This window comes from Mercenaria mercenaria, chromosome 16 (assembly GCF_021730395.1).
Source record: "Mercenaria mercenaria strain notata chromosome 16, MADL_Memer_1, whole genome shotgun sequence".
Taxonomy (NCBI): domain Eukaryota; kingdom Metazoa; phylum Mollusca; class Bivalvia; order Venerida; family Veneridae; genus Mercenaria; species Mercenaria mercenaria.
This window is the reverse complement of record NC_069376.1, coordinates 5,455,619-5,481,177: the sequence shown is the minus strand read 5'-3', so window position 1 is coordinate 5,481,177 and position 25,559 is coordinate 5,455,619. Positions and strand designations below refer to the sequence as shown.

The 25,559-nt window shown below is 35.9% G+C and overlaps 1 protein-coding gene and 1 long non-coding RNA gene across 2 annotated transcripts in view; both read left to right on the top strand.

Annotated features, from left to right (window-relative positions):
• The window catches only part of LOC123543813 (uncharacterized), a 453,424-nt gene that overhangs the window by 277,319 nt on the left and 150,546 nt on the right, over nucleotides 1-25,559 (top strand). The gene's annotated exons all lie outside the window — the stretch shown is intronic.
• Nucleotides 14,018-18,021, top strand: LOC128549436 (uncharacterized). Its single transcript, XR_008367622.1, has 5 exons — nucleotides 14,018-14,260; nucleotides 15,129-15,321; nucleotides 15,926-16,103; nucleotides 17,057-17,156; nucleotides 17,886-18,021. It is a non-coding gene; the product is annotated as an uncharacterized LOC128549436 (long non-coding RNA).

Genomic DNA, 25,559 nt, shown 5'->3' with positions numbered 1-25,559 from the left:
CCCATTTGTAACAAAATAGCAGGAGATCTTACGATATTGTTACACATCGAGTTTGATAAAAATCCATTACATTTTAGTGGTTAATGCGAAGAAAGGCATATCTACTTTTAGCTATAGTGGTCCCTAAAAGGGGCCCAAGTTCCTATATAAATAAATTTGGAAGAGGACCTTATAATGATGCTCCAGACCAAGTATGACAAAGATCCACCAAGCTGTTCATGAGACGCTGTATAAAGGCATTTCTAGTTTTAGCTCTAGCAGCCCCTAAAAGGGGTCAAATGTCCCAGCTGAACAATATTGGCTGCGGGCCTAATAAAGATGCTACAAGTCAAGTTTGATTAGAATACATGAGAAAAAATCAATTAAAGGATTTTTTTATCTATTATCTTTATTTATTTCTAAAATAGGACAATTGATCTCGCTTTAACAAATGCATATTCGCTACTTGTGAATCTTTGGACAATGACGTCACACCTATAAAAAAGTGAAGGTCATGCAAAACATACAATTGTAATTATTTCAATATTTCTATTTCATAAGCAAAGTTTGACCGTAGTCATATCACATAGATAACTGTATGCAACGTACCTTCTTTTCAGTGTAATGAGATTCAGTCATTATATAGTATATATATAATAAAACAGATTTCAGCTGAGTTCAATATTTGCATACCGTACTAAAGAAATATATTCATATATAATAAATCAGTTTAATAATTTATAACAAATATATCAAAGCAAACAAGTACTCATTTTAATATGCAATCTGGATAAGTCATAAAAGCAAGAAACCTTTTCATCTACAGAAGACAATTGTAACAAGGAATTTTTTTTAAAAAGCACTTCTCTACATAAAAGACTCTTATCACACCCTTATTCATGTGATACGCAGACCGTATTGAGCTCTTTCTTTAATTTGATATATGTTGGTATTTGAACAGGTTTTTATCATATTTATTAAACTTACTTATCATTTTGAGATATATCAATATTCTTGCTAAATGTACTGAGCCCGAAAGTTAGCTTTAAAACTGTGAACAGCGTCGTTTAGAATAAACGCTTTGTCTATATTTCACTCAGCGTAGCACAAACAACAGAGTGAAAGAAATTGACACTCTCGTCCAATCAGGCAGAGTGTTGCATAAATCTTCCATTTTGATAAATTGTCTATAATGCGTTATCAAGTAGTTTGATTTGCAAACTGAAGTCACGTGGCATAGGTAATGAAAACGAATTTAGACGGCGTCGCCGAAAAATCCTGCAAGATAGAGAAGCTCCATTTCAAGATTTTTCATTTCTTCTTTACTTTTCCAGTTTGCAGATCGCATTTGAAAACGTGAACTGAGAACTGCAAACTGCTGACCAACTGTGAAATGCATTCTTGTCTATATTTTGCTGGACAGTGCTGATCAGACTGCACTTTGAAATTTGAATCGTAAACTGCAGCACAGTGTACAGTTCTCAGTACGAATCTCGAACTGCAGACCAGTTTTCAGTTCGAATTTGAATCGTAAACTGCAGCACAGAGTATAGTTCTCAGTACGAATCTCGAACTGCAGACCAGTTTTCAGTTCGAATTTGAATCGCGAACTGCAGACCATTTTGCAGTTCGCAATTCGAATCGCGAACTGCGAACTGCAGGCCAGTTTGCAGTTCGCAAATTCGAAAGGCGAACTGCGAACTGCGGACCAGTTTGCAGTTCACAATTCGAAACGCAAACTGCGAACTGTAGACCAACTGTGAAACGCATTCTTGTCTGCAGTTCTAGTGGAGAGGGAGGAAGTGCAGACTTTTCACATTTATGTTAAGCAAACACTTGCCTATTACTTTAAAGTATAAGAGTAACTTTCAAATTCATTTTCATTTTGAATCTTGAACTGCAGACCAGTTTGCAGTTCGCAATTCGAATTATGAACTACGAATTGCGAACTGCGAACTGAGAACTGCAGACCAGTTTGCAGTTCGTAGTTCGAATCGAAAACTAGAAGCCGCAGACTTGCCGGCACTTTGCAGTTCTACTGAAGAGGGAGGAAGTGCAGACCGTTAACATTAATGAGCCGTGCCATGAGAAAATCAACATAGTGGGTTTGCGACCAGCATGGATCCAGACCAGCTTGCGCATCCGCGCAGTCTGGTCAGGATCCATGCTGTTCGCTTTTAAAGCCTACTGCAGTTAGAGAAACCATTAGCGAACAGCATGGATCCTGACCTGATTGCGCGGATGCGCAAGCTGGTCTGGATCCATGCTGGTCGCAAACCCACTATGCTGATTTTCTCATGGCACGGCTCAAAATTTTATATTTAGCAAATACTGACCTAATACTTAAAAGTATAAGAGTAACGTTCAAATATATTTTTATTTTGAATCTTGAACCGCAGACCAGTTTGCAGTTCGCAATTTGAATCACGAACTGCGAACTGCGAACTGCAGACCAGTTTGCAGTTCGCAATTCGAAACGCGAACTGCAGACCAGTTTGCAGTTCGCAATTTGAAACACAAACTGAGAACTATAGACCAACTGTGAAATGCATTCTTGTCTGCAATGCGCAAGAAAGTGCTGATCAGAATGCACTTTGAAATTTTTATTGTAATCAGCAGACAATATTGCAGTTTGCAATTTGGAACGCGAACTGCGGACCAGTTTGCAGTTCGCAGTTGGAAACGCGTAATGCGAACTGCAGACTAATTATGAAAAGCATTCTTGTCCGCAATGCGCTGGACAGTGCTGATCAGACTGCTCTTTGAAATTTGAATCGTAAATTGTAGCCCAGTTTACAGTTTGCAATTTTTTATTGTAATCAGCAGACAAGATTGCAGTTTGCAATTTGGAACGCGAACTGCGGACCAGTTTGCAGTTCGCAGTTGGAAACGCGAAATGCGAACTGCAGACTAATTATGAAAAGCATTCTTGTCCGCAATGGCTGGACAGTGCTGATCAGACTGCACTTTGAAATTTGAAATTGTAGCCCAGTTTGCAGTTCGAATGCGAATCGCGAACTGCAGACCAGTTTGCAGTTCGCAATTCGAATCGCGAACTGCGAACTGCAGACCAGTTTGCAGTTCGCAATTCGAAACACAAACTGCGAACTATAGACCAACTGTGAAATGCGCAAGAAAGTGCTGATCAGACTGCACTTTGAAATTTTTATTGTAATCAGCCGACAAGATTGCAGTTTGCAATTCGGAACGCGAACTGCGGACCAGTTTGCAGTTCGCAGTTGGAAACGCGAAATGCGAACTGCAGACTAATTATGAAATGCATTCTTGTCCACAATGCGCTGGACAGTCAAGTCAAGTCAAGTCAAAAGTTTATGAAATGTAACAAAGGCCTCCGGCCCAAAATACACTACATAATATATAGTAAGTAAATATATAAACAGTTGTGATCCCACAAAATGTATACATATACAATCGGATAAGTTAAAATACATATTCATAGGTTCAGCACACAGTCGACTAGTAAACATAGGCTGCTGAATATCATATTTAACATGTCAAACATCATTTAAGAGTTTCTCAAGATACAATGCTGTTAGATATAACACCTTTTCATTATCAGAGCTAAGTATGTTATAAAAACTTTGTATACTTCTGTCAGATGAATACCAATTAAGAAGATACTGATTACGGATCTCACTAAATTTCCCACATTGAAAAAAAGCATGATATTCACATTCAACAATACTAGTGTTACTTCTATTATAACGAAATTGGCAGATACGAAGATACGAGATTCAAAAGGTGTACTGTTGTGCCTACCAGTTTCAACATGCAGCTTATGGTTTGAACAACGAAATTTTGACATTGCTAGTCTGTATTTAAATGGCAAATTTATTGTAAGGTAACGTTCTGTATTTAATAATGTTTTAAAATGTTTATAATGGTGACATCTACTTGATTCTTCAATAGACTCTTTCCAGTTTTGTTTATGACAATCTATGAGTCTTTGACGAAACATACTAACGAAGTAGTCAATACTTCCAACATCATGTGAAACCCAAACATAACCCAAACCATACAAAAATAACAAGTGTTTGACCTGAGTAGCCCAGGTGATTCTACCTACGTTATCTAAAGATTTTAGCATAAAATAACACCGTTTAGGGTAACTAGAGTTATCCATCTGTATTAGTCAGCTGATCAGACTGCACTTTGAAATTTGAATCGTAAATTGTAGCCCAGTTTACAGTTTGCAATACGAATCCCGAACTGCAGACCAGTTTGCAGTTCGAATTTAAATCGCGAACTGCAGACCAGTTTGCAGTTCGCAATTCGAATCGCGAACTGTGAACTGCGAACTGCAGACCAGTTCGCAATTCGAAACGCGAACTGCAGACCAGTTTGCAGTTCGCAATTGGAAACACAACCTGCGAACTATAGACCAACTGTGAAATGCATTCTTGTCTGCAATGCGCAAGAAAGTGCTGATCAGACTGCACTTTGAAATTTTTATTGCAATCAGCAGGCAAGATTGCAGTTTGCTATTCGGAACGCGAACTGCGGACCAGTTTGCAGTTCGCAGATGGAAACGCGAAATGCAAACTGCAGACTAATTATGAAATGCATTCTTGTCCGCAATGCGCTGGACAGTGCTGATCAGACTGCACTTTGAAATTTGAATTGTAAACTGCAGCCCAGTTTACAGTTCGCAATATGAATCTTAAACTGCAGACCAGTTTGCAGTTCGAATTCGAATCGCGAATTGCAGACCAGTTTGCAGTTTGCAATTCGAAACGCGAACTGCAGACCAACTGTGAAATGCATTCTTGTCCGCAATGCGCAGGACAGTGTTGATCAGACTGCACGTTGACATTTGAATCGTAAAGCGCAGACCAGTTTAGAGTTTGCAATTCAAAACGCGAACTGCTAACTGCAGACCAAATGCATTCTTGTCTACAATTTGCCGGGCAGTGCTGATCAGACTGCACACTTTGAAATTTGAATCGTAAACTGCAGACTAGTTTGCAGTTCGCAACACGAATCGCAAACTGCAGACCAGTTTGCAGTTCGCAATTCGAAACGAGAACTGCAGACCAACTGTGAAATGCATTCTTGTCTGCAATGTGCAGGACATTGTTGATCAGACTGCACGTTGGCAATTCAAAACGCGAACTGCTAACTGCAGACCAAATGCATTCTTGTCTACAATTTGCCGGGCAGTGCTGATCAGACTGCACACTTTGAAATTTGAATCGTAAACTGCAGACTAGTTTGCAGTTCGCAACACGAATCGCAAACTGCAGACCAGTTTGCAGTTCGCAATTCGAAACGAGAACTGCAGACCAACTGTGAAATGCATTCTTGTCTGCAATGTGCAGGACATTGTTGATCAGACTGCACGTTGACATTTGAATCGTAAAGTGCAGACCAGTTTACAGTTCGCAATTCGAATCGCGAACTGCAGACCAGTTTGCAGTTCGCAATTCGAATCGCGAACTGCGAACTGCAGACCAGTTTGCAGTTCGCAATTCGAAACGCGAACTGCGAACTGCAGACCAACTTAACTAAAATACAATATATTCGTTGTGTGCATTCACTTTCTTCTTTTAAAAGCAAATACAAAAAATACTTATTAGGGTCTGAATAATCTACAACTTTTTTCCTGCAGTTGCTATTTATTTATTTTCTTTTAATGGATGAATGCGTATCTGAGTGGTTTTTCTTTTTATTATTGTATACATACTTTATTTTTCTAATTAAATGGAGTGTTTGTCAAGAGTGAATGCTTTATTTGAATGTTCATCATTCTAATTCTGTCTTATATTATATTTAGATAATCTGTTTTAATCTATTTTTGTGTGTAATATTACAGAAGGTCACATTGAAACTTAAGATATTTAATATGTTCTAACACTGTTATATATCTTTATGTGTTACCTTCTTTAAATAAAGTTATTATTATTATTATTATAGCTATTGAGCGACTTGCGATGGGCTTTACACTTCCTGACCGTTTTTTTTTTCAGTAGCGTATGCAGTTTTCATTACGAAAAAAGTAAAAGAATCATGATTGCGTGGAAAGCGAATTTCTATGACTGATTCGGGTGCTCGGATGTTCGTGGAGACAACAGTCTGCGGTGTATATATATAAAGCGGAACCGGAAAACATCGAAAATATGCCTATCGAAAACAAAGACGAGTAATTAAAACGTTACAGTCTCAGGGATTTTAATCCCCTACTACGCAGAGGTTAAAGGTTGAATGGCACTCGGCGACGCTCAGATGAATCAGAGGAAGCAGCTACATGACTGAATGTATCCATGGAAACGACAAACACCGGATGTCGACCTAGACGAGATTTACCGAGAGCAGCACTATAGGTTATATACCAATAAAAGAAATTGTTCTTTGTTTCATATAAAATTCAGCTAGTTCAGAACAATTTTGTTACAGTTTTTAGATTTTCACTCCGTCGTAGACCTATTTTCCACAAAATATCCATACATTTGCTTCAAGAAAACGAAAAGAAAAAGGGGTGTTGAATAGTATGCAGTGAAATGCAAGTCAACTGAAGTCAGGTACCCTCATATTGCCGCATTTCAGAAAGCGATCCGCAGAAAAAACACCCTACTTTCGTTTTCAAGTAAACAACTCGAAAACATGCGAATATGAGCATGAAAAGTGTCCTATTTTATGTAGAATTCATTCCACGAGTGAAATAATGCCCATTTGGCCCCCGATTTACACGCAAATGCGCGAAAAATGGAAAAAATAGGATTTATTTATTAGGGACTTCTTTCGACGGAAGCACATTTTGGACCGAATTACTGCATTATCACCTATATTAAGTTGACAATCTGATCACCTCGGCCTTTATGCTACGCGTATTTACCGGAGAATACGGAAATGCCCGATGTTGCACGATTGTTAAGTTGATACAAAAACTCTGATCATGTAAAAACAGACAGACGGGTAAACTAGTGTAGAAACGTGTGCAGACAGGTTTAAATCATGATATAGCTGTACATCTAATTTTTAAAAGAGTGCAAATGACACATTTAATAATGAAAAATTATACCACTAAATTCATGCGCAAATTATCTCGTAATGAAATAGAAAATTGTATTATCTACCCGGGTATAACAGCATAACGCGCGATATAAAGGAGGTGATGTTTACGTCACATCCTGTTTTTGAATTGTTTTGTATCATTATTCCTGACAGAATACTTGTGAAAACTTCAGTCTTTTCTCACTCTGTTCACATAAACTCTCGGCTTACTGTTTTATCATACATTTATTACCAGTAACTTCAGAAGCCAAAACATGTAACAATGGTTTTAACAAGCCTGTTAAAAGAAATTTGCACACCAAATATTTCACGCGTTGCCTAAAGGCAATAACGTTCTGACGTCTAGAGGTTTTTGAGGGGTAACCCAGTTTAACATCAAACCGACACTTCATGTATTAGTTCAGGCACGAGTGGGTACTGGTCAGAACCACCGACCTGACGTTGCCCCCATAAAATCTCACGCGTACGTAGACATATTCTTAATGAATGTAGTAGTTCTGGTTTAAGTGTGCGTTTTATGGATGTAATATGCCGGATATGCCAATGTTATTCGCCGGAAATGCCTCCGTGGTCCAGTCATTCGGCGGATATGTACTGTGAAGATCTTTTTATGGCAGATAAGGCCATACCAAATTGATATGTCGTTCGTCGGAACTACCGCATCAATAATTTCATTCCCGAGAAAAAAAAATAAAAATCACCCGCCCGCACGTACATAAAAATCTCCGAAAAAAAATTTTTTTTCCCGATTACGCGGTCCGGAATAATAACGGCAAAGCAGGTTTTATCGCTGTTTTAATGCGTCAAAGTGATATTGATCGGATTTCATGCATCCGTAATACATGTTACTGATGACCAAAACTCAAAAAGTCAGGAATTATGGTGTTGTTCATCATTTGTTTCAAATCTGGAGTGTCTGTGCTAGTGCCACACATGGCCTTCGATGTGTCGGTAGGTAATGAAGTAGGCACGTTCTACTTTTGTTCAATACAGTGAAAGGAACGAATCACGACTTGTATTAAAGACGTGCACGGGGATGCAGTTAAAAATATTTGGAAATATTGTTCAGATATAGTTTTCAAACCATTTGTTATCAGTTGTTTAGTTCAGTATGTTATATCTAGAGCCCAAAGCTGAGGCCGACTACTATCTTAAAAAATGTTTGTTCACAGATCCTGACCGACCTATCACATTGTCTAGGCCAAATCTTTTTGAACGTAACTTCTTTAGCACAGCAGTCAGATATTCTGTCGAAACGCATTTAGTCAATTTAAAAATTGTTTAGCTTTTCAAATAAGTAGTGTAGATATAAAATGTGTCCTTTTGTAACCCCAATTTTGCCTGTTTGTCTATTACTTGGCTGTGAATTGATAGAACGAAAAAAAAAACTGGAAAAAACAGACCTCCCCAACTCTAAATTTCTAGTTCAGTCAAAGCAAAACAAACAACACTTTAAGGGTGGCCATATAACACTTTAAGGGTGACCATATTGGGATCATTCTTTGTCAGTCTTGTTATCATTTTTGCCTGAAATGAATCTCCACCACAAAAACATAAGCTAGCCGGATCTGTTAAGAAATTATTCCAAAGGGATTCGAGCAATGTCGAAGCATCTGTATGACCAACTCTGTTTGGTCTCACTGGTCAAGTGGTTTATTACTTCCCCTCACCTCTATGGGCTGGAGTTCCACTAGGGGCACAAAGTTGTTCATGTGCCGAAGCCATCTAACTGTGCTTCAGAAGAAATGTTATTCCACACATGTGCCTGTTTTGTCTTAAATAGGCAGGCCTTCAGATTAATGTAGAAAAATCAAAATTAAAGATAAGACACTCATCCCTTAGAAATTATAACTAAAAAAAACAAAGTGATTCAGTGAGGTTTGGCAAGAATTTATTTGCAAAATCATTCATGTAGTCTTTAAAACATAATAGAAAAGCTATATACTGTGTTACCCACACTGTAAATGTTTGATTTCTGTGTTATTTCTAAAGAAATGTTAACTTCATGTATAATCATAACCGCCTTCTCAAGGGTCCAAGCTGGGAAAAAAAAATAAAAAAAGCCCGCTCGCTCCATGTAAAATCTACCCGCCTCTGAAAAAATCAAAATTGAGAAAAAAAAAAAAATAATAAAAATTTCGCTCGCCCGCTCCAATTTTTTTTGAAAATTTTCCGAAGAACTATTAATCAATTTGGTATGGCCTATAGGCTTTATTTATGATTTATTGCAAAGAAAAATGTCTGCGGATGATTTTAAGCTTTGATTATATGCTTTTCAAATAGCTGCTTGGTAAACCGGAAGTGAAAGTGAATACTTCCTGGTATCTGTCCACGCAATACTAGCGTTTTTATCGCGTTTCCTTAAATAAAAATCTTAAATAACCATCTAAATGCAAATTTCTTATAACCAAAAAAATAAAAAATAAAATAAAATAAAAAAAAACGTACTGAATTTAGAAGGTTTATTCTGTGAACAAAACTGGAAATATTGCAATATGAGGGCTGCCGTTTTAAGCAAATGTATGGATGCTATTTTGAACATGTGCCGATGACTGAGCGAAAACAAGAAAGCATATGAAATAGGTCTGATGTGTCTGTAATATATATATATGAGCCGTGCCATGAGAAAACCAACATAGTGGGTTTGTGACCAGCATGGATCCAGACCAGCCTGCAAATATGTGCAGTCTGGTCAGGATCCATGCTGTTTGCTAACAGTTTCTCCAATTCCAACAGGCTTTAAAAGTGAACAGCATGGATCCTGACCAGACTGCGTGGATGCACAGGCTGTTCTGGATCCATGCTGGTCGCAAAACCACTATGTTGGTTTTTCCATGGCATGGCTCAATTATATGAAGCTACAGTGATGTTACTAACCCAGTGCGGTCAACTAATAAAACAGAAGATGTGTGCGATATTTTAAAGCATTTGGACAAATTCATTTCAGAACGTCATGCCTACAGGCAACACTAAGATAAGAAACATACTTTTGACAAAATAAAAGCTGGACTTAACATGCAACTGTCCTGTGCGGTCAATTTGAACATTAATAACATATTTTACTTGTTATGAATGCGATCGCATACGTACGAAATCTGTTACAAATGCGATCTGTTATGATTGTGGTCCTACACAGCGGCATAACCGAGATTTCATTCTCACGAAAATTACTTAAATAAAGTATTACTATTCATTGGTTTTTTTTTTTCGTCTGATATATTAGTAAAACTAAAAAAAAAAAAACATGTAATTAGATGTACATATTTCGATTTATGGAAGGCCGTACAAGCCAAAATGCTATAATGTAAGTATATTGGAAACCAATTGCCATGATGGTCTCTAACCTTAAAGTTCAACAATTGGCAGCAGATGAGTTTGCTACAATGTAAAATCTGTAAAATCCGCACGTTAGGCGAACAAAAAAAAAACTGAAAAAAAAATTATAACCAGCTGTTATGTAACTCACACTAAAATGGAAAACACAAATGGTAAAGTTGTTAGTAAATTTAATGTTATCAATTTGTGTGCAAAGCTAGTGCAGTAAATGCTTTGCTTTTTTGTATTTTAGTTCATTTTTGATAATCTGAATGTCGACCTTCGAGCTAGATCGAAATTTAATTCCAGGTCGAAATTCAACTTTGATCCAGATCGAAATTCAACTTTGAATGTCGATCTTCGAGCTGGCTCGAAGTTCAAAGCGAGCACAAAGTTGATATTTGATGTTGAATTTCGATCTGCGAGCCGGCTTGAAATTTAAATCTGGCTAGTTAATTTCGATTTTCGATGTCAGTGTCGACTGCTCGGCGCTAAATAAATCATTGTTTACTTTCCGTTTTTATTGGTTACGGTTTGGTTTCATTAAATGACGAATAACTGTTGATACGTGTATTATGTTTGTTGTTCGATATCTATTGTACATACCCAGCTGGTCTGTAATTGTCAAGTATTCTGGGTCCACAGACTGACATGTTTAATTACGGTCAATTAAGTTCGAACTATGTTCAAGTTTCAAGTATGGAGATTTTGCTCCATGTAAAGTCGTTAAGAGTTTTACAATGAATGATTTATAACTCGTTATTTTCTCAAAATACGGGATCGAACATAGCTTGAATAGCAATATCATTATTTCAGCCAGCTAGTCACAGGAACATATGTAATATAAAGCCAAGTCTGAAATCAGCAAGATCAGTTCTTCCTCAGCACTGCTATGACTATGGGAGGTAGTATATATGTTCACTTATATAATTATTTTCGTCCATTTGAAACGAAAAGAGGGGAAATAAATCTCGTCTGGCGGTACTTGTGTTCAAATTTCTCAAAACGAAACAACCATTAGCTATTGCAGGAACTTGAAACGGCATTTTTTTTCTCAGACTCGTTCCTCATTTACAAGGAAAGTTTAGGCTGCTAGGCTGCCAGGCTGCTAACTTCACGCTGCTTAATCTTTCTTCCTTTCCACGTGCCCTTCCTCAACAGCATCGTGTTTTCTTCTACCCTACCGTGATCAATGTACATGATTCATAAATATGAAATTCATTATTTTTGTTTTACTGGCTACTGGTGCGTTTTTACATAATAAGAATCAAAGTACGCGAAGAACACTTGTACAGTTGAGTTCCTACCTACAATGAACATTTTACGCAGCCAAGAAAGTCACAGGATAGTCGCGATTTTCACGCATAACACGTGCAGTTAAATATTTTTAATTTGTATAATACACAGCGCGCCGATTTCCTACACAAGAAAATGTATTATTTCCTTGTATATATTTCGTAGTAACAGAAGGGAAACATGTATGATATAAAAGTTTCGTGCTAAAGTCCGTGAAAGATTTTATGAAAACATTTTCTGATGTCGTGCAGCAAAATAAAAGTGACAGAGAAAGTGGGAAACGGAAAATTTCACAGCTGTACTGAAACCTTACATTAAAATTGAACAATATATCTCAAAACACAGAAACTTTTAGAAAACGAACAACATTTTTTAAAATAACCTATATGTTACAGACATTTTGAACATTCTGTCCCGTAGAATTGGATACTTAAACTATTCTTAAAAGAGTTGTCCCCCTTTAAACAGGAATGCCATTTGTAAGAAATAAAAGTAAACGAAATTCAAGCTACTTATGTAATGTGTAAGCTTTGGTACATTGTTGCAAGTGCACTAAGACGGAGACATGTAACAGCTTTTTAAAAATGGTGAGTATTTTAAAGGAGTTGAACTGTCCAGAAATGTGCCCTCTTCATACAGTCCCTTATCGGAATATACACGTAACGGAAAAGAAGAAAAATCCGGAGGACACGTATGGTGGCATATTTCTGCCATGAGATAGCTAGGTAGCTATCGCGATACTTCAAAAAATTATCTTGATAAAGCGAAGTTTTCTGAAAAGATTTTCCCAATAGTGGAAGGTTTCCTGGAAATGTTATTGCGATAATTTACATTATTTTCTCGAAACCTTTTGTGTTAGTGCCCACAACTGCCATTTACTAGCTAGATAAGCTTTCGCGATACTTTCAGAAATTATCTTGATATTTCGAACTTTTCTGAAAAGTTTATACATATCGAGAAAAAAAATTATTGTGATAATGTTTTCAGAACAATGCACAACTTTGCTGGAAAGTTAAAAATATTATCCAGATAGTTACCGAGCATCTGGTGGCAGTTCCTAACATTAACGCGAAATTTTGTGCTAAAACATTTGCAGGAAATAGTAAAAATATTTAGAAAATATTATGTTTTGCTGAAATGTATTCACAAAAAAGCAGACATTTCCTGGAAAGTTTACAAATTATCGTGTTAGCTACCTAGCTATCTCGTGGCAGAAAAATGCCACCATAGATACGAGCTCATTGAACAATGCTGTCATTGACTTTTACCATGTGGTCATTGCACTCTTAAAGGCCACACTGTGACATATTTTGATGCACGAATATTAATGAATCGTTGCTGAAGGACGGAAAACATTTAACTTCGCGTTAAAAGGGTTTTTGCTGACACACTCTGTCGGAACAAGTTTGTTCACCTTTCAATACACAACATATAAACAAAACTACTGCCTTCTTGTCTTCTTGTCTTCTTGCCTTCTTGTCTTCTTGCCTTTTTGCTTACTTGTCTTCTTGCCTTTTTGCCTTCTTGCCTTCTTGCCTTTTTGTCTTCTTGCCTTCTTGTCTTTTTGCCTTCTTGCCTCTTTACTTTCTTGCCTTCTTGTCATCTTGCCTTTTTGTCTTCTTGCCTTTTTGCCTTCTTGTCTTCTTGCCTTTTTGTCTTCTTGCCTTTTTGCCTTCTTGCCTTCTTGTTTTCTTGTCTTCTTGCCGTCTTGCCTTTTTGCCTTCTTGCCTTCTTGCCTTCTGGTCTTCTTGCCTTCTTATCTTCTTGTTTTCTTGCCTTCTTGTCTTCTTGGCAACAGAACGATACTATAATCCACTTTACCAGAATGCTTTAGGATGAACATTTGTTTGATGTCTTATTTACAATATCTTCTCTGCTAGAATCATTAGAGGCAGATCCACAACTTACTAGTCAGTTTAAAGGGCAAAACATACAAAAAATGATTAAAACATTGCACGTTCAGGAATGACTTTCCATCACCTTAACTTTGCATGTTCGCGTGGAGCTAGGGATGGAGTAAACTATATTTAAGAACCTGTGAATGGAATATTGAGACTTGCAAGCAATTAACGAATTACCACTTACGTTGTATCATTATTAAATGAGATCATTAAGTCATTAACTTAAAACCATACATATTAGAAATTGACAATATTATCAATAAAAATGTTATATATTCCACTGTGAGATTATCAGACGTATTCTTCTCTTCTGTGGAAAGAATTCTGTAAAAAAAATGAAAATGAAATGTGTTTTGGTCATGATACTGGAAAAACTCGAGACCACGTGCAAATTACTGATTGCGCATGCGCCATTCGTTTCTATAAGTACTTTTAAGAGCATTTTTTTTTCCTTTTTTTGTAATCATAAGGTTTTAAGAATAAATGTTTCGGAAACGTAATAACTAAAACTAATAATCATTTGCTACTTTTCTTTCAGACAATGATGAAAGCAGATATTCTAAAGACAGCCAGATTACTACGCTAACTCCGTGTGATAATGCGCATTCAATAATTTACAGAGTGTGGTGCTGTCGTACTACTTTTGTTAATTGTTATGTTCTTTCTGACAGAACATTAGCTACTGTGTATTATGCCATCGCATACTGGGAGCAACTACACTTGGACAAAAGCCACAGGTGAGTAATTATCATATATTACTAAATCACTCGCCCGGACTATAGCATCTTTGTCGTGGTAAAAATATGATAAAACATGGTTCAGCTATATGTTGTTTCTCAAATATTATCTGATTTTATTCAAAATTAATATGCCTTTAAAAGCTTTAATGAGCACTGTATGTCATATTCTTAAAGTCGTTCACTTTTTGGTAGTCTTCTTCGCCAACATGGAGAATAATACATTTAGAGTTTTAGGTTGCGGAACCCGTTAGAATAATCGGGCAATATTTTATATCTTTGTATGCGATTTCGGATTTCCTCTGTTATTTTTTCAGTAAGTATTTTGAATACACTGTAACAGAAATTATGAAACCTCATAAAATGGAAACGCCAGTATTGTTGCAAAAATGTAGTAGACAAATTATTGGTTGAAATGAAATACGTTTATAAACTGATACCCACTTTACTTTTCCCCCTTTTTGTTAATAACGGCACATCTATAAAATTGTAGGTCATACAACAACTAACTATAGACCACGTCTGTTGCTCAGTTGAAGAGGACGGACAAATCCGATTTGATTTTTCTTTAACTTTGAAGGCGTAACTGCTTTCTAAAATTCATTATTAATATGAGATGAATAATTATTGTAATTTGGATATCTCGCTTTTTTTGAAGTGTAATAAATAGTGTTTGGCATCTGTAAAGGAATACATACTAGTCTTTATTATGTATTTTTAACACTGTTATTCTGTGCAAACTTGATCTGAATATTGGCATATGCTTTTTCAACAAAAATGCGCTCTTGAAAGCGCTAAGTCTGTTTAACATAATTGCGACGTGTGCTTTTTACCTATTTATGCTTTATCATTTTTACTGGTGTTCTAGGTTGGTTAGATAGTGCAGTCACAAGTTTCGATGAAGCTTACGTTGCCAACGTCACAAATAGTGATCCCAGCATAAAGAAGTATTGCATCACAGCATTTTACGTTTACGTTGCTGACGCCAACAGGATTAGGAAACGTGTCACCAAATACTAACGGCGGGAAAATATTCTCAGTATTTGCTGTTCTGCTCGGTTGTAAGTAGCATTAAAATTTGGATTTATCTTTAATAGATTTACCAAGATAAACAAACAAATCTGGAAATATACAAATCTAGTTACAACTATTGAATAATAACCATAAATTAGATTAATATTTGAATAGCACCAATAATTGAGAAACAAATATATATAAAAAAAACACACACACACAAAAAATAGGAATGTAGCCTTACTGTTAAATAAGACTAGGAATGTAGCCAACAAGGCCATAGTTCTTTGACTTTTCTGAACCATTTCCTTTAAAATTCTAGAGTTACACTGGTATGAGTCCATTTTTTTGGGCTTGTATCCGTTTTCGTAAATATTTACATCGGGTAGTACACACACGTTCTAATCATTTCGGAACACTACTTTTTCACTGCAATTAGAGTTGGTGCAGATTGTGCCGTAGACGGGGGAATATGCGGTATGTTTTATAGAATGATTTGAATTATTTTCTACAGTTCTCATTATCTCAGTCTAAACTGTAAGATGTCAAAATGAATAGATAGCATCATGATCGTTTTCTAACTGGCGGAGTAAAAACTAAAATTATTTGGAAAGAGTTGATATCATATGTTTGTCTAAATATATTCTATAGGGCTGCTGAGTACTGCAATCTTCGACGGTAACGTCTCTTTTAAAATGATGCGGGTGTATCAGCGGACAGATGACTACCAAGAAAAAAAACATAAACACTTTCATCATCTTCCGAAGAATCCTGCACACTGATTGCAAGAGACCTTCCAACACATCTGGGTGTACACTAATGGAATACGGTATAGTACATAGTATACACAGTTTCTATGAGTCGAGTTTGTTTAGTTTTACAATCGGCAATTTCCGTGTGTTTCCGTAATTCTGCGTGTGTGATTTCGGCATCCTTCTGTCATGATGGGAAATCCCTTTATAACGCTGCAATTGATCAATGAATGTCATTTTCTATCATTCATCAAGTACATGTAGTTTTCTTTTAAGAAATTTAATTGCGTTTAAAACTACGTATTTGACTTCATATAAATCGAATTTTGGTTCCTTATTTCACTGATCGAAGTTCTTATCGATAAGTTTTCAAATTGGTAATACAAGAAAAGAATTAAAAAAATGCTAGCACTACCTTTATTCTTCCGTACCTCCACTTAGTATGCTCGTTTTCATAGCATGGGAAAATAATATTGGATTTCTTATTTTCGAAGTTATGATTACATTTTTGATGGGACTCAGATTCTTGTTTACTTACTCTAAAACGCTCAGAGATCGCTCTCCGTTGACCCGAACAATAATTTGTACCCACTCCAACACCTACTCCCATTCGGACAACCCCGCCCTGGAAAAATGACCTGGGCTCGCCTCTGTCACCAATCTTCCGATAGCCAGTTGGATTGCTTCCTCGCACGAAGAGTTCTGCATCCTAAACGAGGGTCTGCGTCGGTGACGGGTTAGTGATTCGAAGTCAGATACCTTAATTATAACGACTTGACTAAGGAGGCCAGTCCGAATTGCGGCTGTTCTCAAAAATACTAGATACTAGTAATGAAAACCTCAATTATTTATGTACAGTGTAGTTAATGTGAAAACGTTTCCTTTCATCTCCTTGAAATTATATTTAAGGTAGTGTTTACTTCTATGCCAAGCAGATTTTTTTTCTAATTCTGACGAAGATTTATGTGTTATGTGTATAATTATAAATGCGTGTAACTAATATGACAGAGACATAATTATTATGTTGTAGGTTTTAAAGAGTTTCCCGGAGTGCCTTCAAGCAAATATATAACTTCATTTGAACAGAAATTTGCTGAATAAGTGCCCAGCGTTCCAGAAGGCATTTACAGGTATTTCAGTATATTTTAGCAGAGATTGCAATATGTGTATTGATATTAATTACAAAAGCACTAAAGAAAAAGACAAGAATGCTTCATCTTAATTAAAGAAATTTTCTTCAACTGGATGGTACTTTTATAAAAAATAGCGTTATTTCTTTGTGTTAGCTGTAACATCACACCGACAAGTGTATAGGTCATATGGCGACTTTCCGGCTCTAAGGAAGATCCCAGGTACCCACTCCAAGCATTATTTTAGAACCTCGCACATCCACAAAGTCCACTTAATGTTTTCCTCACATGAAATAATTCTACTCCACACCGAGGTTTAGAACCTATATCAGCGAGAGGCAAGTGAAGACACCGACCGTAGCCACTCGGGCATGTAGGCCCGTCCTAGCATTTATAAAACTCTGATCGTGTGGCGAGATATTCGAATTACTGTCAGTAGCAAATGTGACTTTAAAACAGAATAAAAGCACGAAACTCCTTATTTGTTTATCTCAAAAACTGACAAGGTTTTCACACAAAATATCATACAAAATGTAATTCTTACGGAAACTGAACAAAAAATAAAAACTTTTTTCGCCATTTTCTGTTTGTAAAGAAAAAGCAATATTTGATTTGCTATAAATTGCTATTAATGAAGACTTTTCCTCTATAACATATGAACAGCTTAGCTTTTATATTTTTTAACTTTTGAATATGAAATGAAATGCCACTTAGAACATTTTTTTTCAGGATATCTTCGTGTCTTATCTATGCAGTACGCCCCCTGGTGAAACATTGCTACATCCGGGTGATATACTGACAGCTCTCTATCTAATTGCATGCGGTTCATTGGAGATTGTTACAGTAACATATTTGGTACAGCGATATGAGGTAAGTTTTAATGCTTATGGTGTGGATTCAATTAACCGTGGGTATTTCATGTAAAGTTAAATTATTAACTCTGTATTAAATCCGTTCCGTTTTGAAATTAAATTAATTACACCAGACATGTCCGGTTACAATCCTCAGTACACACACATCATATAGATCTTATAGTCAGATATTCCACGGACAATTGCTTTTAAAAATAACATCTAGTCGGTAGCCCGCCTAATAGCTAGCTGACGAACACATGGTTTTGAAGACCTAATGATATTATTCTCATCAGATATTATTTGAGAAATGCTTTTATTCATGGATACTACTTTTCCTTTTTGTTTTCACTGTTGATAACGCCACAACGGCATAATTATAGGTCATGCGGCAACTTATTAAAGAAGAAGTCTATTGCTCAGTTTCAGATGACTTCAGTTGTTTTTGTTTTTTTTAAATCAAATATTTATATGAAATGAATTATAATTTGGATATCTCGCTTTATGAATGTCAGATATGCTTTATAAAATATCTTTAACATTTTTATTCTGTTTAAAAAATATCTGAATACTGGCAAATGTTTTTCAGTATGAATGTTGCTACAAAACGTGCTCTGTTGAAAGCACTTAATGTTTTAAACGTAATCGTGAGATTACAGATCGGAGAAGATGACCTGACGTCTAGGGCATTCGAATTTTCTCCACTACCAGCAAGAAGTGGTATAGATACGGCGTTCAAAGACAGGTCAGTGTAAAGTATAGACTTTTTTACAATCATTTACATTAATCAAAGTCTTTCATAATATTAATGATATATTTAAGCGTTGGTTACATACAAAACATTTGGAATTTTCAAAATTTTCTCAGTTGAAACACTGTGAACGATATAGCCACAATTGTTTTTGTTTTCGAATTGATTTATTAGGGACAGTAGGTCTAAATTGAAATTTCTGTTTATTGAGTAACGATATTATTGTGGACAAGTTAAAAGATTTGCCTCCCTTACATCAGGTGTCTTTAAAAGTACAAACAAGGTCTCAAGAATTATCTCCCTTGTAAAGCACTGTTTTCTCTTCTATTTAGTTTTGTGCTGTTTGACGTGGAAGAAGGCTTGAAATCATTTTATGTTCTAATAATAGAATTACTGATAGTATTATAAGGGAACAAGTGCCATATCCGTATATAAAATGGCGATGTTTCGTCAGTTGAACATTCATAGCACTTTTAAATCACCAGAGAAGTTATCTTGTACGTTCTTGACTAAATATTTTAGCTATACTTTTAACTTTGTTACACAGGCATGTTACAAAGATTTATAACATTATTGCTTTTGTTCCAGTGTTTAATTGTAAATTGTGAGCTTCAAAATAACGGGGTTGTTACCCTTAGCAGGCTTAAACAATAAAAATGTATAATTATGTCCCTTTCCTTCTCATAAATGTAACGCGAGAAGGAATATTGGACACTTTATTCAATTTGACTAAATAAATAAGAATCTTTTGTTTTTCAGCAAGACGAACAGTTGACGGATGTTTCATTTCTTCATCAAATTCCAGCCAGTACGTCAAGGCTACAGTGTGTTTTCGGTGTATCTATAAGGTCATTCTTAGAAACATCAGACAGTTGAGCGCCCTCTGGTAGTCGGCGCATTTCCAGCTTTGAGCGCCCTCTAGTAGTCGGCGCATTTCCGGGAAGCTGGTGATACAGCGCCATCTGGAAAAAATGAAACAGATGTCACTGTCTAACCTCGAGGAAATCGACTGCAAGTGAAACTATTTAGCAAAGTATACAAATATAACATGGATTTTTAAGATCTACATGTTCCTTGTTGAAGAAATTTCATGTAACATGGTGCTGCCTTCCAGCCGCATTGAAATTATAAAAATGAGATTAGTATTTTGTATTTTCACATCCTAAATGAAATTCAGCAGCGTTAAAGACACGCCTCAAAATAACTTTTTTTTTATTTCAGTGATGGTAATCATACCTAATGCATGAAAAATATTAGATATACAAGAATTTAATTTCAAATTGACAGTGACATATATTAAGCCAAGACGATGAGTTAAATGTCTTAATATTTTATTATATTCTTAAAACTTTGCTGAAGAGAGATTGTCTGAATAAGTTTGCAGATGAAGTTATGAAAACACATTTATTCCGGAAGGGTCCAAATTGTCCAACTGAAAACTTGTGGTATAGCTGTATATTACCAGTCTTATAAGAATGCTTTTCATGAAGTTTTTATGGGTATAAAAAAGTAGGTCACTAGGTCTAGGTTGGACTTTAATTAAGTTATTCTTGAAATCACGGAAGTGGTGAAACTGATAATAGAATGTTAAGAAAGTGAAAGTGTATTTTCTCATTTTAACATTTATTCACAAAAACAAAACTTACAAATGTATTATATTTTATTTACTGTTGTCACTTCTCTGAACCGTATACGTAGGCGAAAATAAATTTCGACTGAACGTGAATCCCATTATTTTCAGCAGAATGGAACATTTTGAAAATCAAATCTGTGATACTGTAGACAATATACTGCTGTTGCTTGGACTGCCATACTGTAGACGATATACTGCTGTTGCTTGGACTGCGATACTGTAGACGATATACTGCTGTTGCTTGGACTGCGATACTGTAGACGATATACTGCTGTTGCTTGGACTGCGATACTGTAGACGATATACTGCTGTTGCTTGGAACGTGATATTGTAGACGATATACTGCTGTTGCTTGGACTGCGATATTGTAGACGATATACTGCTGTTGCTTGGACTGCGATACTGTAGACGATATACTGCTGGTGCTTGGACTGCGATACTGTAGACGATATACTGCTGTTGCTTGGAACGCGATACTGTAGACGATATACTGCTGGTGCTTGGACTGCGATATTGTAGACGATATACTGCTGGTGCTTGGACTGCGATACTGTAGACGATATACTGCTGGTGCTTGGACCGCGATACTGTAGACGATATACTGCTGGTGCTTGGACCGCGATACTGTAGACGATATACTGCTGGTGCTTGGACTGCGATACTGTAGACGATATACTGCTGGTGCTTGGACTGCGATACTGTAGACGATATACTGCTGTTGCTTAGACTGCGATACTGTAGACTATATACCTCTGGTGCTTGGACTACGATACTGTAGACGATATACTGCAGGTGCTTGGACTGCGGTACTGTAGACGATATACTGCTTTTGCTTGGACTGCGATACTTTAGACGATATACTGCTGTTGCTTGGACTGTGGTACTGTAGACGATATACTGTTGTTGTCTAGACTGCGATTGTTGCTTGGACTGTGATACTGTACACGGTATGCTGCTGTTGCTTGGACTGTGATGTAGACGATATATTCTGTTGTTTGGACTGATCGAAATAGTACATCTCATTTAGTGATTTGCTCTTGAACAAAATCATTATATGTCCTTCATATGCGTCCTCGTGATAAAATTCCTTCGTATCGGAACCCCAAACAATGATTTATTCAGCGACAAATCACTAAATAAGATATGTCATTTCTAAAGTAACTCACAGCTTCAGTCTTATTTGATTGATAGGGAAAAGGTTGGATATTACTGGAATACTTCCCACAATCGACAAAGACGTTATTTCGATTTACGGACGTGGTGGCCATTCGCAATTACGATGCGTGTCTGCTATCATTTGTCCTTCGCCTTTTCATTTCAGGAATTTGTTATTTACCTATGAATATGGTCGAAAATTGTTATTCTCGACTTCGCTTTAAGGTCAAGTCAAGTCAATATCATTCGTATCATAAAACATTTCAAAGAGCTCTGATAGTGTTCATTATTCAAGCATTTTTCATTACTTTTGAAATATCGCAAAAATATTTTGATTTGGTATGTTCCGATCGCATAAATGTATGACTTTGTGTACCTTATTTTAATACGATTTATATCATTTGAGTAGAGAACAGAACAGAACAGAGCAGAAGGTTATTAAACAAATGACGTATGCCTTTGTAATTCATTATAATAATATCCTGTGCAAAACTCAATTTACGAGGAATTGATTTTATTACAACACAAGAATAAGAATTTAACATGGTCAAATTCATTTTTTTTTTCATTTAAGCCGTCAATCTTTTTTCTTGCGAATATTGGTATTATCTGTGATAAGATCCGTTGGAAACAAAGAACGAAACAAAACAGCAAAATAGCACCAAACGACGTGTATTTTAACAACACTAAGTCCAAGTACCGGGAAACGTTTTACCGCCGCCAGACGGCGCTTAATAAACTTCTGTAGTGATAGTTGATAGAATCTGAGAACAATCCATTTGAAACAAAGAAATTAACCAAGCAAAAAGCTAAAAGCTTCGGTTTGATTGAGTTTGTTCATGTGGAGTATCGGACTAATAAACGGAAGTCAACTTTAGTTAAAATGGCCGTTCTCATTCATTCGAAAGGACCAGAATATATAATACAACTTTATCATCATACAATGAAAAAATTTGCAAACTATGTTTTAAGATATGTTGAACAGCCGCAGTCATGCAAAAGGTCAAGGCTAAAATACTATTCTGAATACTATAGGGAACGTAAAAGAGGTAGTTCTGCAATTAGAACCGGAAGTCATAGTGTTACGTCATTTATCCGGGTAGCGTAGAATAACGCCTCGTCTCGGCATCCTGTAGTGTAAATTATTTCATGAATTAATGGTAACGCGTATGTAAACTTATTAAATTGCAACGTAACCATTATTGTATAGATTAAATATGACATTTGAAATGTTTAAGATGTTAAATAGTTCCAAATTGGCACTAAGCTTCAGCTTGAAATGTGAGTATCTCTAAAACAATTGAGTCAAAAGCACTGACACGGACCTATGCATTTTATTCACCACATAATATGACCATATGTTTTTATCTACGACTGTTTCATCAAAATCTATATGGTAGAGAAAATTCTACTCAATAAAATAAATAATCTAATTTAAGTATGTATTTTTTTATTATTCTTCCAATCATGAACTGGCCATAAAGCGTTCTCTATTCCAAAAGAATAAAGTCAGTAAACTAATACGGTCGAAAATGTGCGTCATGGTGTAGTCGAAAGAAGTCCGAAGTAAATAGATCATTATTGTCCCATTTTGGGCGTAATTCGTGTAAAGTGAGTACGTGGGTCATTCACGTTTTCACTGCTAGAATACATTCTGCGTGAAATGAAACGGTTTTCATGTGTATACATCCCTTACGACCAGTTTTGCACATCGAAGCCTTGAGAAGTGGTTTACTTTGTGAACAAGAGCATGTATGTGTCATTTCTAGGATAACAGACCACAGCTGGCTGGCATTTCACCAAGACCTCTTCAATCGTATATTCTCTTCATTTCTTTTGTGCGTAAATTTATGATAGACCTTTCTTGAAAAATTGATGTAGAACAAAACTGATGTTCTATAAAGATACGTAAAGACGACCTGAAGTTGTCGTTTTTATATGAAACAAAGAAGTATTTGAATTACCGATCTTCAACCTTAAAGAGCAGATATTTTGAAATATGAAAGATGATTTAAAGAGCACAAACATGTATGCTAAGCAGCAAGGGGTATCTGAAAAAGCATTGAAAATTTAAACATATTTTTTTTTTCGAGGAAGGCATGCAGCGACTAGAATCGATTCTCTGTGGTCAGAATCAATGTCGCTGACTTGACGATTACTCGATCGCCGGCGACAATCGGAACATCTCTGATAATTATTACAGGCCAGTGAGGGTATGCTGGACGAAAGTAAAAAAATCTCAGGCACTAGCAGGTCTGTGTTATTACTTTTATTACATAGAATATACAATCTTGCGATATTTACTAAATGAAAAGAATCTTTGCAACGACGTTTGTTTTCTTTGAAGAACTCATTGGTAATTGATGGGATATTCAATCACCCAATCGATTCTTTGGAAGGACTGGCACATGTGTTATTTAAAAAACGTCTTCTCATTTACTGGATCAAACTATTGGAACGCTTGTCTATTCGGAGTCCGGGAAACGAATGTCAACCTGCAGAATATATTGGCTCCCTGGCTTTATGTTTATTTATCATAAATACTACAAACATTTAATGAGTAAATTTTAAGCCTCTGAAATAACACATTCTTAGCTGATGGCTTTGTTAGGAGCCATGGGCAATAAAACAGTCGATATAGAAAGAACCTAAAGTTACGCTGTAATAAAGCAAAATTACATATGATAATTAGGAGGGTAGCCGGGGGCCGGATGATATTCAGATCAATTTTCTCACCTTGTGCCGGATATATACGTCAAATACAATAAAGTAATAACGCAAGTCAAAACTCAATATCATCTTTATTATTTCCGTTTATAATTCGATAGACTTGGAAGAAATAACTTACAAAATTTTGATATATAATTTGGCAAAATATTAGGTTTTTTATGACATAGAACCTTTCATGCATAAAAATAGTCATAAAAATGAAACAATATATATAAGCACATCACAATGTGACAGAAATCAAAACTCATTGTGTACATTAAAGCATTATACATTTCATGAAATATTATCACAAAACTGATACAGCACAGCCGTGCATATATCATGCTTATGAGCTGAAACATAGCAATTGTGTTCATACACGGTCGGCAAAAAAGGAAAAGAAATGATTTGTCATGATAAAGATAATGTATATTCATTAAGTGTATGAAAAATGGCATTATCTATTAGCTGAGAATTCAACTCGTTCAAAAACTCCAGCACTGAACCCGCGCTGTCTTTAAACACGTTCATCATAAATGTAGACATCAGATAAATGTTGTGATAACATTTTGCATGGAAATAGTGTAATAGGCATAAGACACCAATTCAACATAAATTCCTTTATATATGAATATATCGAACAAAACTATTTACAAGTACGTATATAACATACACATGCATGGATCATATAACTTAATACTCAATAATCAGAAGAATATATCAGCTATGGAAGGTAATATCCGCCATAATATAAATTGCTAAAATACACAGTCATTGGAGACTGGTGATTACAAGTTCCTGACCCTGAATAGAAACTTCTAACTTCTATCTGGTTAAATTGAATGTTGCAATATCTGACATCTACAATGAAGAGATATTACCTAATTTTTCAAATAGGTATTAAGTTCAAACGCTTTGAAATGAAGGTAAATGTATTTATTTCTCAAGAAAAAAAATAGATGTATTGACAATATTTTAAGCAGTAGCGTTAAGTTGTGTCAGTTTAACATTTTTAATAAAGGAATATTTTGTGATGAAGGAAAAGTAAATCTATTTGAACATGGAGAACATAAACATCGAAGGTACATAATATTTATAGGTTATATATCAACTTTGTACGGGATATATGCACAAGTTCTGCAGCGGTAATATTGCGCGACTTTTGGAGCGCAATATCTTCCGCGAAAGAACGTGAAAATACACCTTATTTTTAATTACTCTCACCTGACTGAGTCCGTCTGTGATTATTATTAGCAATTATCATAAACGGGAATAATAAACAGGCATTTGAAAATATGCAATTT